General features: G+C 45.7%; 1 pseudogene; it reads left to right on the top strand.

Moving 5' to 3' along the window:
- LOC142586208 (sodium-coupled monocarboxylate transporter 1-like) overlaps positions 1-12,411 on the top strand; it is a 53,113-nt pseudogene that overhangs the window by 31,247 nt on the left and 9,455 nt on the right.

Below are 12,411 nucleotides of genomic sequence, written 5' to 3'. Positions count from 1 at the left end.
CTATATTTTTTATTTTTTTGGTCACGAATGCGAGAACTGAGAGTAGTATTCGAAGCCAACATAATGTTGCCTGCTGTGTATGAAACGGAGTGCAGATACGTTTGGAGCTTCCCACGTGGTCTCGAGAAGAACCCCCCGGTATTCTTGTAATATGTCAGCTTTAGTCAAGGAGGTTTTTTAAAAAAATTGCACAGTGGAAATGGCGTCCTTAAATTGAAGCTGGACCGCTGCCAGCTTTCACTTTTAGTAAAGGAAATGAAGCGCTCTGCTTACACTCCCTGATAGTTCAATATGGCTCATTCTGACGTAAAGACACCGGCGGACATGCGTCATTGTGTTCCTAGGTTTAGGATGAAGGTCTGAATGTGTGGGCAATCTTTGTTAAAGTTTACGTCCTCAATACTCAGCCGGAGAAATTACTTTTGTCGGCTACAGCCACCTTTCATTTTCTAATTGGCCTAGAATTGACATTAACAGAGCAAAAGTAACCGGTCTTTAAGCAGATTCCACCCGACAAGGCTCTATTTCAGAGGTGCCGTAGGGATAAGCGCTGGCTTCGCCTGCACTGGTAAGCAACTGCGAGAGCTTCCACGCTTCCACTCTAGCAAACTTTTCTTTATTAAATGCATAAGCATTTCTATACCTAGCCAACGAAGAAATGTTTATAAGGATCGATAAATGTTTACAAGGGACGGATCGAGTCAGATTAATATGACAGGGACAGATAATAGTTGATAAGGGTCAAGTCCGATAAGGTTTATAAGGACAAGTAAGTGTTGATAAAAATCGGATCGATTGGGAAACAACCGATAAGGGTTGATAACGCTTGGATCTAGTCCGCTAATACTGATAACGGCCAATAGGGTTGATAAGTGTTTTTACAGGTCGGATCAAGTTTGATAAAATTTATAATGACATCGGACTGCGTGTAGATGATGGCACAATGCCTACGCATACTTAGACAGCTCCAGTGGAGTTTCTGCTTGAAGTTTTATTACCTCGTTGGCTTTAGTGCCTCTTGAGGTACTGTAATATTGTCGGGCATGGTGGCGCCACCACCCGCTGCAATGGCAAAACAAGCCGCGCTCTGCTCACTAGTTCACGAATTCGTGGAAGGTGCCTGATATCTAATTATTTACATTCTTAACCTACATTTGCTCCGTGCCGCCAACGCAGGACCGCTCGCCAAGCTATCTGTGCCTACAAACGGCGCGTTTCCGTCCTTTCGCAGCTTCAGCACGAGCCCGTACGAGACGTACACGTCGTGGAACTTGCTCCTTGGCGCCACCGTGAGCTGGACGAGCACGTACTGCGCCAGCCAGACGCAGCTTCAACGTTACTCGAGCATTGGCTCGCTGCAAGATGCTCGCAGGTCAGTGTCACTTCCTTCTTCAGCGCCATGGTGGTAGCGCGTGGTGGTGCCGCATTTCTCCAGAGAACTTGGCCTAAAGAACTTGTTCACCGCACTTTGGAAGTACGTTAAGCAACTCCAGGAGGTCAACGTTATCTTGCTCCCTTCTTCACTACATTGCTGAACAACAAGGATAGGCCGAACTTGCCGAGGCTGACCTATCCGTGTTTCCTGTACAAATGAAATCCCACCCTTTCACTCTCTCGCGCCATATGCAATGATGACGTTAACTGAGAGGTTTCTTGGCGAACGTAAGTCAATTATTTCATTCAATAGTGATTATAGCATATTCTCGATTCGTCCGCCGCCGCGAATGATGCATTTACCACTGAAAAAACTGCATCCTAATGTACAGTGTGATGTTTTTAATAATCACGTAAATGAATCGTTAGAATAGTTTTATATAGTTTTCTGCGTTCTGTTGATGTTCCTTTGCGGTGTGAGCGACAGTGCACGTGTGCGTGCGTGTGAGTGCGCTGTTTCCGCCGAGACAACAGCTGCAGCTGCCATTTGATCGGGCGCATACAGCGGCAGCCTTCATATGACTGAATATTTCTACGGGCTTGTTTTTCGTAAAGAAACTTGTTTTTTTTTTCTCTTTCTCTTCATTCTTTCTTCTTTTGCTTTCTTTTGCAGCGATAGTTATGGACTCGCTTCTCTAGTCGTTTTTCATGTCCGCGGTGACCACTGGTGTCGTGGGTGGAATTCCAAGACTATTCGCGAGAAAATTACAACAAAAGAAAAATCTTCATTGCGCCATGAGCATTCCAGTTTACGACCAACTGATTGGCAGTCCAAGATTTCAACTCTCGGCCAATCTGCCGGACCTATACATGGGTGGAAAATAGTGATCCTAGAGAGCGCGATAGCGCCAGCAGCTGTCTTGATTGGCTAACGCCCGCTCAACATAAGCGTATTGCATAGAGCTGACGTCAAATCGTTTCTCATATTCTAACTCGCCATATTCCACATTGCGGAGTGGGTCCCAAATTAAGCTTTCTCATTCTTCATGTAATGACAATGACTGAGCCGTCTGCTTAGCCTTCATTAGTATCCTTCTGGCGCTGGGCTTTTTCTGTCTTTTACTGGATGGCGTTGACGTCGTCTTGTTTCCATCAAGGATAGCGTAAGGCCTATATAAATATAGGTCGCCCAAATATAGATTAGAGAAAAGCCGAATTAATCCATCAGCTATAAAGTAAAGGCTTTTAGCAGGATCCAGTGGCTAAGCCCGAATATGTGAGAGGAGGAAGGAAAGCCTAGCCTTTCCACTTCACCACCCGGAGGCGTCTTCCACAAACGAATACGCCTACAGTAACTTTACTCCTCGAAAGAAAAAGCTCGCTCCCTACCTGCGTATGTTCACTCCGACAAACATCTCACGAAACACTCTAAGGCTTGCTGCGTATTCTTCAGTTATCGCGGCACTGCTTAGCGTTACAGGCAAAATTCGACTTATTCGAGGACGTATGAATTGTGATTGATCCTGTAAAACTAGCCCACGTAGATCTTCTGGAAAAGATTTGTTGCGAGATTCCACGCGGTGTCTTTTCGGCTTCTGATACCTGCTTCATAGAAAGGCATTCTCCTCGAGGGGGCAGAGACACACATATATACCGCAGTCGTCTCTAGAAAGCTCCACTAAAACTTGAAAATAAAAGTTTTCTCTCTCTCTCTTGTTCATCCAACAGACTTAAGAGGAAGCTTTAGCTCAAGTGCTCCTATCTAAATACATGTAAAAGGAGAATTCGTTTTTCTCGGCAACCACAGCACCAAATTTGACGAGGTTTGTTGCATTTAAAAGACAAACTTAAAATCTAGTGACTGCTGGTTTCGAATTTTTGAGTTAGATCGTCAATTTTTTATTAAAAATTGGCAAAAATCGAAAATTTTCAAAAAACGAAACTATCAAGTTTACAACTCTGTAACTTAACCACTAAAAATGATAATAGAATTCTGTGAATTGCATCTAATAGTACATCTAAAGCGGACAAAATTGATATGTTACACATGAATATAAAAAAATTAATCATAGAGAAATACAACTTTTGCAAAACCGTTGTAACCAACGTAACATATTCACGTAAGATGTAAAATGACATATTGAATTTGTCCGCTTTGAATGATCTAATGGATGCCGTTTACAGAACCGCGATATCAGTTCTTGATGCAGAGCTATGAATTTATAAACTTCGTGCTTCTATTCTTTTCAAACGGTCAAATATTTGAAAATCGTTTTAAGAAAATTCAAGCCCTAAATCGAAATTCCGCTTCCAACAGTCACTAGAATTTAACTTTCTCTTTCAAATGCGACAAATTTCATCAAAATCGGTCCAGGGGTTATCTCATAAAAACGTTTTTGCGTTTTACATGTATTTGAATAGGCCGCGTCGGAGTTGGGCCCGAGCTAAAGCTTCCTCTTAAGACATATGGTAAGCTAAGTTTCATTTCGCTTTGTTTTCTACTGTTACTTTGAGCTCACGTACTCTGGAGTTACCCTATAACCGCGCAATCTATTGTTCTTTGTATATACGTACACCGCTCACTTAGTATCGAACATCGGTTCAAAGAGGTGAACATTCAAGTGCACTAACTCACACAAATAATGTGGGAATGCACCTCGCTCCCGTTTTCGCATCCCCCCGTCAGCAGCGAAACTTACTGGACAGCCTAGCTTAGTTCCGGGGACGTCGATCGGCAGCTTGAACTGGTGGACTGGGCGGAGAAGGCCAAGCAGGCCCAGGAACTTACTTGAACCCAATCCCCCAGCCACCTCCCCCTTTCCCCTTCACCTTTTCAACAAAGTTTACGACCACCATCACTACACTTATGGAGGCGCTTGCTTTTACATCTGCCTGCTTGCGCGAAGGAATTTACCATCGGGCAAAAACCCCGAGCGTATGACAGTATGTGACCGCCCAGTAAGCTGAAGGGCGATACAGAGGCCATACCATACCTTCTCGAAACCGTTCAATGCGCTAGTAGTTATATAGAAACTCCAGGCGAATTTCCGCCACCGTCGTCGCCGTGATGTTCCGTATAAAGTACAAGAGCGATAAGGTCGTGAGATCGCGGCCGACTGTCGTATGCTCTAGCTATAGATTCGAGGGAAAGCTTGCGAGGGTGTGAGCCAAGAAGAACGGTTCCTTGACGCGGCGGCGTATTCCCGCGCGTGCATGAGGGATGAAGGCGGGCTGGGAGCACGCCGTCATCTTAAGCGCGCAATGGAAGGGGGGGGGGAGAGAAGGGGCAGATTATTGTGCGTCTCCTCTTTTACTGTGGCTGCGGCGGCCTCGCGCGTCCTATCTTGGAGGTAATCTGCTGTACGTTCTAAGGATAACAGGCCCAGGATAGCTCATGGCTTCGTATGCACTGTATTCTCGCGCATTGGGTTTGCATTGAAGTGAGAGGCAGCTCGAAGGAGAATTCGTTCGCCACTGCTACCACTTTTCATCACACCAGCGCACTCACAGCGAATGTCCGCTGTCGTCGAGTGAGATGTGTTCGGGTTTGGCTGTGCGCGCCTGACCACGTACTTGTTAATTGAATTAGTAAGCTAATGTTTATACCTGTCCATGCAGCTGATAAATCTGCTAACCTTACTTTGTACAATGAATAAGTTTCGATCGAAATGAATGCTTCGCTTACCGGGGGAAACTGCGACTTTTTTACACCTTTTCTCACTTTAGATTCCTTTTATAGCAAATCTGCCAGTGTCCAGAAAACGTCATGTGCGTTTTTTCACGGTGTCATAGGTGAAACGGACCATTCACCGTGTTCATGGTTAGAGGGAATGTGAACAACTGAGGGCGAATTTTGAAGCCCTTGGTCTAATTGCGGGCTAAATGAAAAGTGCTAAACCCTCGTTGCCTCTCTGTTCAAGGGCGTTATATGAAACGCTTATATTGTTTCCCTGTTACCTTTGAAGAAAGAAATGTGACTGCGATTTTAAATTTGCAGACAAATGGGGCATTGTTTTGGGTGGTTTGAGCCGAAAGCTTAAAGTGTTTAGGCTAATTTGGAGGTTTGAAAATAATTACTAATCGATTGTGTTGTTCCTCTTTAAGGACATTATACGGAGCGTGTATTCTACTTCGCGTCCTGCGGGCAGGGGTTGCAAACCAAACCCTTTTGTTGTTTCTCTCCTCTCTTACACGACAACCTACCGGCCGGAGATTCGCTGTCAACGTTTTTCCGCCTACGTTTTCGCGCCAATGCACGAATTTCCCCACATGCTCCGAGGCTCTCTTCAGTAGTTTTCATTGTTTTCTAGACTTTCCATTTTATTGCATTTCTTTACTCTGTGACGAAGACCCACCTAATCCATCCAGAAAAGGAGAATACATCTTTTATATTCGTATCTTTAAAAACACAAGCTCACGGACGCGGTCCGTCATCGTATTGCTGTCCGGCTCGTACCCCAGTGTTCACTCATAGCGTTTTCACGAGTGAGTTTGCTCCTGTACATGTGTAGTGACTATGTGGGTCGCATGTTGTCCGTGCATGTGTGCGATGTATGGAGTGATAATATTTAGGCTTTACGGAATTGAAAAAAAAATTCGCCTTTGTCATATAGCAAAATTATTGTCATTGACCTGGATTATTCGAAGAGGGGCACAACACTAGCACGAGAAATCGAAACACATTATATCTACTAATCAACAAGAATTCACTCATTAACTTTCCAGGATGACAATGAATTTACTGGATGGTACTATAGCTTTGAGATATTATCTCCCAAAGTGTACGAAGAAACACATTGGCGTTCCGGCAACTTTTCTGCTTCAGCGCATAGAAAGCGCTTTGTTAAAAAACGTGGAACATCAGTGCATTTTCACGGCAAGTTTGATGGCGCCTCTCTCCAAGCTGGCATCATTCTGGAAATTCATTCCAAGTGGAAACGCCTTGCAAGCTTATCGGCAACAATTCATAAATTGTTGCAACAATTGATAAATGGCAAGATGTGCCGTAAGGTAGTTAATTCAAAATATAATTAGTGATTCCTCGTCCTCTATTTGGCTATGTTTGGGCATGCTTGTGCATCAGTGCATTTTTACGGCAAGTTTGATGGCGCCTCTCTCCAAGCTGGCATCATTCTGGAAATTCATTCCAAGTGGAAACGCCTTGCAAGCTTTATCGGCAACAATTCATAAATGGCAAGATGTGCCGTAATGTAGTTAATTCAAAATATAATTAGTGATTCTTCGTCCTCTATTTGGCTATGTTTGTTTTCCTCGTGCAAGTATTTTTCGCCTCTATGAATAATTCGGCTCAAGAACTAGAATTATGTTAGCTGCAAGAGGCTATCTAAAAAAAAAAGATTCGTAAAACGCAAGAAAGTGATCAACCTGCAGGTACAGTGCATTGCGGTGTGTGTCGCGTTGTTGTAGGGCCCTTTTGCTGAATACCCTTGCCGTGGCTGTGACTCTGCTAATGTCTGTGCTGTCGGGGCTGACCATCTACGCTGTGTACTCGGACTGTGACCCTATGCTCACCGGGGACATCGACAAGCCGGACCAGGTTAGGCGTCACCTTTGATAAAAAAAGATAAGAAAAAGAACAAAAAGAGAAGAATATTTTCTTCTCTTTTTGTTCTTTTTCTTATCTCTGGTCATCAGGCTACACTACAATGAATAATATTTAAAAAAAATGTTTGCACCCTTTGGAGCGTATCGTGCTCACTGCAATTGTCACCTGTCTCGCGTTTTTTTTTTCTCAAAAACTCCACGTGCGCTACTTTCCTGTCAAGAATGCTTTGTCACGCTGATAACGCGCATGCTGTTCACGACAGCTGGAATTACCGCGCATGCAGCGTTAAAGAAAGGAAAGGCGCGTGAGACAGATGTCGGTTATTGATTGTTTGGGACAACATAAACCCCAAAGGGTAGAAACATTTCTTGGGGTGTATTGTATGCACGTCTGCTGGTTACAGGACGAACGCCTCCACGAGCAATCTTCAATTGTACGTTTACATTGCGTGAGCCGACCTCGCCTTATGCCCGCCGACTTCCTAATCTCATTATGTATACGCTTTTAAATTATCTACGGCCTTCAACTGCTGTTTTGCACCATAGGGAGCATCTCATATTAATATTAGAGCGGGAGGCTGCTCTGGTGTGCTATTATATTTCTGTAGTTCTATATTATTAGTATTGTAATTAGCATTATATTACTCCGCCCCTTCTATTGCTAAATAATATGAGCTGTTGGTGCGCTTTCTGCCTATATAGTTACTGCAGCTGTGCGCGTTTCGAGGGTGAAGGGGGGATGGGGGCGAGATTGCCCGTAAAACAGCGTGAATCACGGGAACACTATGGAAAAAATTATGCGTGGCTCTGTTATCGCAAACACCAGGGACCAGTGGTGCTGGAGGAAGTTAAGGCTTCAGAAAAATCCATGACGCGTCTTTTTCTGTGGGGGGTTTCGGTTGGGACGGCGCGCCATTTTAGGTGCTTGCCGCAACAGAAGCGGTTTGCTGACACGCCATATGAGTCGGTGTCGTGTGCCAGACGCTGCACCGAAGCGACGCGGTGGCAACTGCCACGCTTTAGCTCTGATTTATGCTATCTACGCGGTTTCTTATCGGAGAGCAATGACGTCACACCGCCTGTGTTACCACCGCGCCGCTCCTCCCCACCTCCCCCCCCCCCCCCGCTTGGCTCCACCTGCCCTCGCCACGTCGTTATGCTGCGCGATGCTATATTTATACTCTTTCACTCTCTCTCAACTCTCTCTACCCCAGCTCGGCGAAACTGCCGACGTCAACACAAACCCAGCGAGGTTGCAACAGCTCCACTGTAAAAATGAATATATAATGGCCTTGCAGGGCACCGTAGGTGTTAGATGCACACCGTGAAAATAAAGCGTCCTGTGATCAACGGTAGATAGGGTACATGAAGATATTAAGTTTACCACGCTAGTGAGGAGAGTTAACTGATGGCACCTTTCCCCTGCTATACATTCTATGTACGAAGATATCTGCTAACAACTACAGTTGTCCCTTTAATTTCAGCTGATGCCGTACATAGTTCAAGACTTGCGACGCTGTTATCCGGGGCTTAGCGGGCTGTAGTGGCCGCAGTGGTTCGCTCAGGTGAGCCTAGGCTAATTTGGGCTCAATGTCTCAGTATACATGAATATACGCCGAAATATGACTTGAACGTATATACTAATACAATGGGCCAAATTATGCAGGCGGCATTTCTTGGAACAAGTGGTCGCTTCTTTTCGAGGAGGCGCACCGTCCGAATTATTACTTCAGCAGTTGAGCACTCTAAAGCGATGACGTAGGCTTAAAAATGAAAAATTAATTTCAGGAGTTTTATGTGCCAACACTACGGTATGATTATGAGGCCCGCTGTAGCGCGGGACTCCTAAACAATTCAGACCACGTGGGGTTCTTTAACCTGCACCCGATGCTCGGCACAGGGTTGTTTTTCCATTTGGCCAGCATCAAAATGTGGCCGCCTCGGATACGGGATTCGATCCCGCGCCCTCGGGTTCAGCAGCGCAAAGCCAAAGCCCCTACACGCCGCTACGGTGGGTTAAGGGTGACGTGAAGCAGCGAGGTTTCGGGACCTTCAGAGTCAGTTATTGAGTTTGCAACAGTTTTATTTTCTTTTATGCAAACTGCCACATCTTTTGCACAATATAGTTTATGAGCACATGGGATAGTCAAGTACAATCACTTTGATTTCATGTGAGTGCCGAGCCAGCGTTTGGAGGATAAATGTAAGCAGGAGTTGGTTCCAATAAGAATACAGCTACTTTTTGGGTATGTTTGTCGGTCCATTATGATAGATGTGGTCTCTGTGGAAACATTGGTGCCTTGCGTACATATGCGTTGATACATGCCCTTCAACCAGCACACTGTCCTCCGGCTACAATTCCCTGGCCGCTGTGACCTGGCACGACTTCATCCCCAGGTAAACATCACTGAAGCCGCTGCTCTGAGAGTTACTAAGTGCATGGGTGAGTAAAAAGGCTTAGACATTGAGTATAACAGAGTATACAGTTGCTGCCATTGTAAGAAATTGTTTTTTTTTACATTGCAGCCGCGGCGTATGGCTTGCTTTCAATTGCGATCGCTTTTCTCGCTGGAGCTACGGAGTCTATCGTACATGTAAGTACGTGCGATAGCTTCACTCATGATCAGCCTGTGAGTTAAAACAAACAAATGTTAAAATGTACCTTGGTTTCTTTAATGTTAGGCAGGGCACGCCCTACCACCCTGGATTGAGGTGATGTACTGCAAGCGCTTAGAGCTCCAAAACATTACAAGCACATACGCGGTTGTCTTCGATTCTAATGTCTGCGTTCGGCCAACGTGAGCGCTTTTCTATTCCATGCAGTGGCTTCGTACGCCCTTGAATAATGTCGAAGTATCTTTCCTAACGTCCTCACATTTGCCCACGCAGGCAACGGCATCTCTGGTGGGGGCCCTGTGCGGTCCTCTTCTGGCCATCTTCGCTCTGGGCACCTTCTTTCCCTGCTGCAGGAAGAAGGTGACGGCCACTGTTCAAAAGTTCTTCACAATAACTCGACACCAGTATCAATAGCACTTCTCTAGTTTCAAACGCCACAACAACGACTACGATAACGACGACGACGACGACGCCAACAATAACAACTACTAACAACAACTTTGTTATAGCCGGTTCTAACGCAGCCTAAACTCCCACTTTTCTGCACCAAAAAACAATGACATCAACAACAACAACACGAAAAGAAGCAAGTCGGAATATCGGTGGCTGTCACCGATTTCATCAATTGAGGAGCATTTGGTTTCGGCTAACATATATCGTTTTATACACAGTACATTTTCAAGGCACCATTCTTCTTCCTTGTAGACCTTGGACAAGTGGTCTCTGTAGTACTATATAAGTATATTGCCATGCACGTACGAGAGTATAAAGAATAATATTTGATCATTATATACTCGACACAGCCCTCGACTCAACTCACAGGTCACGTAAAAGTCCAAATCTGCGCTGTCCCTGGTATTCTAGAACGCTGCTGGTGTTTTGCCATATACTGATATGGCAGAGCCGACCACTGGACCGATATGGTCACCGTTTTTCAATGACACGTCATTACGATTAGTAAGCGCTGTCGGCGAGTATTTGGCTGCACTGGAGCGAAAGTGCATTTCTTAAACGGGCCATGACACACACACACACACACACACACACACACACACACACACACACACACACACACACACACACACACACACACACACACACACACACACACACACACACACACACACACACACACACACACACACACACACACACACACACACACACACACACACACACACACACACACACGCACGCACACGCACACACACACACACACACACACACACGCACACGCACACACAAGGCTGCCAGCGCACATTTTAACACTAATTATCAATTTAAAATGGCTGCCTCTAAGCCCCTCTCACCGACAGCGACCGCAATTTTGGCATAGGCACCCTGATTGCGTTGTTTTGTACACCTTTTGGGTTCTTTGGTGTGCCGTAGCTTTCGCGCTCATCTGTAAGCCCGGCGGTTTGAGTCCCCTAACTTTGCGTACGCAAAATCCAAAGCTCCCTAATGACTACGTGTTGGCGAATGCAGCGTCCAGTTGTAAGCGACAAAGTAGCACTACATCACTTCGGGCAAGACGAAGTAATTAGCGTAGTTTTATCGAAAGAGTCGTGTGCTTGCAACCGATTGCGTATTGAAATCGAGACAGTGCCATTTATGTTACGCAACTGTCATGTGATAGCTCGCTTACGTTGCGCTGGAAATGCCCTTTGGAACGTAATCGTCGCCGTTTATCAACGCACGAGACCCCGAAATTACTATTGCGTTTATTAATGTTATTTTAAAATTTTGGATCACCAGGTTAGCGTGATCACTTTGTCACATGAAACTTTCCTTGTGGGCGCATGTGCACACGGAACGTTCCTTTTCTCATCTTTCCATTTCCTCCTCCCCCTATCTAGGTATAATCAACCGGACAGCCTTCGAGTTAAAGTCGCTACCATTTCTTTCGCCGTGTTTTCTCTGTGAACGTGCTCCGCGCAGTCTGGACACATAATGCATATGCACAATTACGTAGGGTGCCATGGCAGGCATCCTCGTCGGCATCGCTATCTCTGGTTGGCAGGCGCTAGGCTCTATCGTGTACCCTCGGCAAGCGGATGCGCTGCCTACGTCAACCGCCGGGTGCTCAAAGTCAACCGAACCATTCACGCTGGATCTTACGAGTCACCTCCCGCGCCAAGGTATATGTCTTTAAACCAGCACCCTTCTGCGAACGCAGCGTAAAACTCATACTTGACATTTGAAAACATCCGCATTCTTTAAGGAGGGAAATAGAAAAACAGAAGGCAGGGAGGTTAACCAGAATAACGTCCGGTTGGCTACCCTACACCAGGGGAATGGGAAAGGGGAAACCAAAGATGACAGGGAGAGAGAGGAGGGAAGGAAAGAAGGAAATTTCGGTGATTTCGCTGACGTGTGTGGCCGTATAGAAATTGCATTAATAGTTACAGATGGTCGCACAAGCCCGTAGTCCTCAGCAAGCGCAAAAGCGCCTTAACCGCTTTATGGGCCGACGAGCGATGGGGGCGGTGTTCCCGCAGCACCTGCACAGAAAGCGGCCAATTGTCCAGCTTTTGGAGAGCTTTGACAAGTTCTTGTCTTTCTGGAGCATATCGTGGACAGTGGCACAGCAGGTCGTCGATATTTTCTTCGGTGCCGGAGACCCGCCATGCTGCACTGTCAGTCACTCCAATTAATGTAGAGTATACGCCGCATTCTTTAACGGACGTGAAGACACCAAGCAGTTGCTAAAAGAGCGAGGTTTGCTTTACGCACCATTATGCTTGTGCGCAGTTTACACATTTTATTAAAGCTTTATATTGTGCTATCTCGACGTGGCTGTAAACTTCGCGCCAACGTCTATACGAGCTTCCTAAGGGTCGCTCTGCAACCATGTGG

This window comes from Dermacentor variabilis, chromosome 6 (genome assembly GCF_050947875.1).
Source record: "Dermacentor variabilis isolate Ectoservices chromosome 6, ASM5094787v1, whole genome shotgun sequence".
NCBI classification, from domain to species: Eukaryota; Metazoa; Arthropoda; class Arachnida; order Ixodida; family Ixodidae; genus Dermacentor; species Dermacentor variabilis.
The sequence above is the reverse complement of the archived record's forward strand: the minus strand, read 5'-3'. Positions and strand labels throughout refer to the sequence as shown.